Source organism: Pollachius pollachius, assembly GCF_949987615.1.
Source record: "Pollachius pollachius genome assembly, chromosome: 2".
NCBI classification, from domain to species: domain Eukaryota; kingdom Metazoa; phylum Chordata; class Actinopteri; order Gadiformes; family Gadidae; genus Pollachius; species Pollachius pollachius.
The window spans coordinates 5,456,728-5,462,991 of NC_136935.1; positions in this window are offsets into that span (position 1 = coordinate 5,456,728).

Sequence of the window (6,264 nt, forward strand, 5' to 3'; positions counted from 1 at the left end):
GTCAGGTGCTTTACTCTTTGCCTGCCTGGAGCTGTCAAGTTAACAGGCAGCAGGAAGCCCTCGTTGTCAAGACAAGAAGGTTCAAAACATAGCATGACTGGACTGGAGTTGCATTAGCGGCTGTTGAGGCTGCATTGTTGAGGAGTGCTGATGTGATATAGGGTAGTGCTTTGACTAAATAATTGACACATTGACAATATAATAATGGATTCTTACGTAAAATAAAGTTGACATTCAGCGTTTTAATTACACTAAATTGAATTAGATGGGTTTCTTTATTTTCTTTAATTTGTGTACAAATTAATTATATGATAAATTAGACACCATTACTAAAGAAGACTCATCTGTGAGGACTTAGTAAACCCATTCTTCATGCACTAGGCATCTCGCCCACGCTCTTCAAATAGGGCTATATTAAAGGTACAATCACACCTTACAACCTTCACACGGTGTTATTTAGTTATTTATTCACCACCAGGCAATAAAAAAACAGTAAACCCTTTTCTTTTCATGCCACCGGTAGCCCTCAATGCGTTGGCATTACATAAATTGTTGACAATCCATTGTCCACGTCCACATTGCTGAAATGTTGCCCATTTTCCTCGGACACAAAGCAAAGTTTTGTCTGTGAAAGGTCAAGGCCTCCTCAGTGGTCTTCCAGCAGGACTCTCCGTTGGAGGTGCTGCCCTCTCTTTACATTACACAGGACTACGCTACTTGGTTGAATGACTTCCTGACTGTGTGCGGGGCGGACCAGTGACACTGTCTCATGTGGGGGTTTGCTGCACACATTGTCCTTACCTGTGGCTGTTGGGAAGGGATCAAGTCTTTTGTTGGACCTGTTTCAGCAGACAGAGCCTAGTGTTTGCAATTCCATGCAAACATGTTCTCAAATTTGGGTGGTGTGCTCTCCTCTTGAGTGAAGAATGCAAGTACATGTTTCAACAGCATCTCCTCTAATTGGGAACACAATAGGTGTTTAGGTGTGTGTATGTGTGTGCCTGGCTGCCTGCATGGTCAGTCTGACTGACTGAATACCTGTCTGTACGCAGCATGCAAATAGTCTGTCTTTGTGCCCACTTGCATGCATATGTGTTTGTGGTTGTACGTGCGTTTGTATGTGTTTCTGTGTGCCCTTATACACCAAATGTCGGTATATGTGTGTGTGTGTGTGTGTGTGTGTGTGTGTGTGTGTGCCCGCATTCGCCAAACGTCTGTATGTTTGTGTGTATGTGTGGACGTGTTTGTGTGGGCCCGCATTCGCCCATCGTCGGTGTGTGTTTGTGTCTGTGTGTGTGTGTGTGTGTGTGTGTGTGTGTGTGTGTGTGTGTGTGTGTGCGTGTGTGTGTGCGTAGGCCTTTATTTTTGATTAAAGAACAACACAACAGAATGCCTTCCTGAACAAGGCAACACCTCAATCACGTCTGTCTCCCAGAATCATTTACAGAGGCGTTATCTGTCATTGTTTTTACGACCAGCCACTATCTTACACAAGTCATCTCCCTTATACCTCCTCCCTCCCCTGTTCACTTCCCATGCCTTCCGCCTGGCTTCAGTCTCGGCGTCTTGACGTGTGCCTGACGTTTCTGTAATCTTCATTTGAATTGTAAAGCTGACGGGAAGAAACAGACTTGTTTGAATGCACCTTGTGATATTTTGGTTAAAAACACCAAGGGCCCGGTGGGAAGGCAAGTGCCATCCGACCTCACATCAGAGAGGCCTTTATCTCACCCTGTTCTGTGTGATTCCGGATGATACGGTGTGTGTGTGTGTGTGTCTGAGTGTGTGTATGTGTGTGTGTGTATCTGTGTACTTGTGTGTGTATGCATCTGTGTGCTTGTGTGTGTGTGTGTGTATTTCTGTATGTGTTTGTGTGTGTGTGTGTGTGTGTGTGTGTGTGTGTGTGTGTAGGCTATTTAACAACCCAACAAACTGCGTCAGCGCTGGGAATAGCCGAGGAGCGGAGAGGAGCACGGTGCCTGACACACATATTCCAGATTTTATGCGGGGAAAAGACTCCCGTAATATTGACAATTAGCTTCCCATCATGGTTCTTGGCGAGTAGGAGCATCCAGCTGCTGGTGGCTGAAGGAGAGCCACTGGACAGCCGGTCTGAGGCTTATTAAGGCAGGCATCCTCACCTGCTTCCTGGGCGGGCGGTGTGTGGACGCACCCTTGGGTGGATCTGTCACTGCGGCTGCACATCTCCCCTCCTCACGGTCAGATCCCTCTCCGAGTTCCATCCACACCAGATGTAAGACCCGAATCTGCCAGGCTTCATTAGTGGCAGGGTGATGGGGGTTGGGGTTTGCTGCAGTTCAGTTTTTGGCTTGGCTTTGTTTCCAAGGCCACGTTTGTTTTAGTTCATAAGTGAATGTTGTCATGCGCTGGTTGTCTCTGTCTTTTCGGATTAAAAGCGTCTGCTGAATGACTGTTTATGTTAAGATGGAGTCCTGGAGACTAAGCACAAGGATAGAGAGGCATGCAAGCGAGGTTGTGCAGTCTTTTAGAAAGAGCATATGATGACCTTGAATTATTTAGGGGATGCTTTTGTCCCGAGCAGGTGAGGGAATACAGAGACAGTGCTTACATAGACAGAGGACCACAGGGGTAAAACCCAGCATATCCTGGCCCGCAATCGAACACCAGCTATTAGAGAATCCTACCTTGAATAATTAAGCACACTTCCAGGCAACAAGACGGACATTTACAAGCGTGGGTATATTTTTTAAACACCAGTTTCCCTTTAGTTTGGCATGTACCGTCCCACACTTTGCCTAATGATGATGGATGTTTTCATGGTTTGCTAGCTTCTATTGCCCATGGTAATTTATTTGGTTAAGTGGAGTGCTTTAAACACAGTGTACGATATAGATGTCTCTCTCCAGTGTGTCATGGGAAACTGCGTCATTCATGGGAGGGATTGTGTGGTTCTAATAGAGGATGGCTAAATGGATGGGATACAATTAGCCAACAGGCTCAGCAGGAGATCAATTTATGTTGAATGAAGGAGAATTCCATTAAAAAGGACCTTCTCTTAAAGCTGTTCAGTATAAATGGTCAAAACTCCCACTTCTGGGAGAAATGTATGCAACAACAGCAATTCATTTAGCAATCTTTACTAATTGTGTTTTCCCTTATTTCAATTTTTATTTCACCTGTCCCTTATTGATCCATTCAAACAAAGCAGGCCAGCATGGGATCCATGTCCTATCTGTTATCCAAATATATGACAAGTCTATTGCGTCACTGGCTAAACATTTCAAGTAAGCCAACAATAGAATGAAAGAGTTTTCCCTCCGACTAGTGGTGACAGTGAGTATTGGCCATTGCGTGTACAAACCGATTCAACCCGCTTCAACTGTGCACGGCTAGGGTCCGTCCAGGACATTGTGTTTGCGGATTAACACTGTCATGCCCCGCAATTAGAAGCCGGTCTTTAATTTGGGGCTATATTTGGATTTCCCCTGGGGTGCCATTAACTGGGGAAATTTCTTCATCAAGCCCCAGTGACCTCGCTGTAGTATCCACTGCCAGAGAGCCCATCCAGCGAGGGGAAGGAACGTGGGAGGACGGGCGTTGAATGCTGAATCAGCTGTGTACATTCAAACCTTATGTAAAGGGGATCCGGCCCACACAGCCCTGGCTGGAGAGAGCATATCTGCACACCGACTCTGAACTGTGTCTAAATCGCTACAGGGGCGCGATGGCATGCATCGGGATGTACTCATCATGGATTTGGCTGGCAGGGACATCAGTGTAGCTAAAAGTGGCCTGACTATATTACAACCCTGTGATGTTTCATTTCATGCTAATGACTGAAACGGGAATCTTACATGCTACTATTTCAGAGGGCGGCAGCCAAGTTTGAAACCCATTTGTCCCATTTAGTATTAGTCCGTTTGGGAATATTTTTTTATACATTTCCCTGTCCTGTCCGTCTGTCCATCGCTCTCCTGCTTGTCTTATCTGTCTGTCTTTCTGTCTACCTGTCCTTTCCCTTTCTGTCTTAACTGTTTGTCGGTCTGACTTCCTGTCCTTTTCCTTCCTGTCCTATATGTCTGTCCTATCTGTCTGTCAGTGTTACATCCTCAGATCTTTCTATATATGGACCACTCAGTAGGTGACTCCACCTATAGGGGCTAGGAGACTACTTGATCATTTGTCTCCTGATGACAGACAGAGAGTGGAAGTGCGGGAGGGAGGGGGGGGGGGGGGGGGGGGGGGGAGGCGGGGGGGATGGCAGCGGCAGACACAGAGACAGATATTTATAGAGAGATCGGGAGAAGAAGCAGAGGCGGTCGCTTGAATGCAAGAGAGAATGAGAGGAGAGCGCAGACGGGGGCTAAGAGAGACAAGACAAGGTCGTTCTGTGAGTCCCAGACGGTCAGGATGATATAGGACGAGGCTCAGCAGGGATAAAGAACCGGAGACTCCTCTGAGTCCCTGTGGCGCTGTCATGGCGATCGGTCCCGGCGTGGGTCAGGATGGCTGTTTTAGCGTCTCGTCACTCTGCACCGTCGACTTTAATGAGCTCCTACAGATGTCCTGTGACTCATTTGGACTTGGTGGTAAATCTACTGCAGGGTCCAGCTTCGTAGCTTGAAGGAGGTGGGGGGGAGAGGTCAGAATGGTGGTTTTCACTGTATCCATCGATTTGTCTATTTCTACCTAACAACAACCACCACCACCAGCGCCTCCATCACCACCAACTTTCACCACCACCACTACCACCACCCCTTCCACCACCACCACCACCACCTTCACCACCTCCACTGCAACCACCACGCCACTACCACCACCACCACCACCACTACCACCACCTCCACCTCCACCACCACCTCTGCTCTGTTATCAAGCCTTCTCTCAGACAACTCCTCTATTTCCGTCCCCCTCGCAGTACCTTTTCGCATCCCCGCATCGCACGAGGCTAGCCACGGAGAGCCCCCCTCCGGCGAGAGCTGCTCTCATGCTGCAGGAGTCTGCACATTTCGCACACTGCGCGGTATAGAGGGCGTCTGATCGCTGGGAGTTGCACTGAAATAGGCTTTTGCCAACATGCTGCATATTAATGAAAGTCAGAGATGAATAACTCATACCGGAGTCAGTAGTTGTTAATATTCTCATCTGGGTGGAGGAATATCTCAAAGTCGACATGCAGACTTGTAAATCTCCACCTCTGAAGTCAGATTTCCCCCCGGATCTGATCTCCTCCTTTGGATGGCCGGCCTGACTGCTGAAGCAGTCGTTCTGTTCGGCGGGGGGGGGGGGGGGGGGGGGGGGGATTCTGACTCTGAATCTCCGCAAGCCTCCACCTTGCCCTTCAGCTCTCTACCCCCGCCCCGACTCCCTCCATCACCCTCACCCTCACCAGCGCCCTCAGCACCACCACCACCATCACCACCACCCTCACCACCACAACCATCACTTCCACTCCACCCTTACCACTAGGAACACCCCCACCAGCACCCCCACCATCACATCCCTCACCACCACCACCACCATCCCCCAAACATTCTCACCACACTCACCCCCACCACCACCACCACCACCACCAATTGCTGTCATTCCAGCTCTCTATCCAAAGCAGTTTCGTCCTGAGCTGTCTTCCCAGTGCAGCCCTATGGACTCACGAGATCTGGTCAGCCTCCAGATGAGATGGGTGGACAGGCCAAGCCAGCGCCCCCCGTGGGGCTATTACCCAGGTGTGCATTAGGATCTCGCCCCCCTCCCTCCCACTAGACTCTCTCCAGGCTTGTTGATGCATGGACCCACAGGGCCGGAAGCCTCCTGTCTCCTCTCCTCGCGCGGCTGGGGCCGGTATCCGAGTGGCTGTCACGCTGGGTAATTGTGTCTGCCAGGATGGATGGGAGTTTTGCATGGATGGGATGCGGACGGAGAAGAGAGATGGGTCTGTTGGGGGATTCAGACAATTGTCGGGGAGAGACGCGGACCACCGCCAGCACCACCGCCAGCGTTCCGGGTCCCCCGGTGAGAAAGGAAAACATTTTATATTTTGATTATTTGAGGAGGAAGGAATGCGGTTTGGTCGCCCACCGAATCGTGCGTCAGCTCTTTGGATGAAAAGGCGATGACACAGTGTTTGTTTCTGAGGGAAGAGACCGACTTTTCAAAAGACACAATAGAACAGAGGGTTGCCAATCAAAATCTTTGAACCTGGAATATTGTGTGCCCTGTGCGTTTGCAGCGGTACACTCAAGCAATATCCAGCTCAAAGCACAAACAAGCCACCGGGTGCTTGCT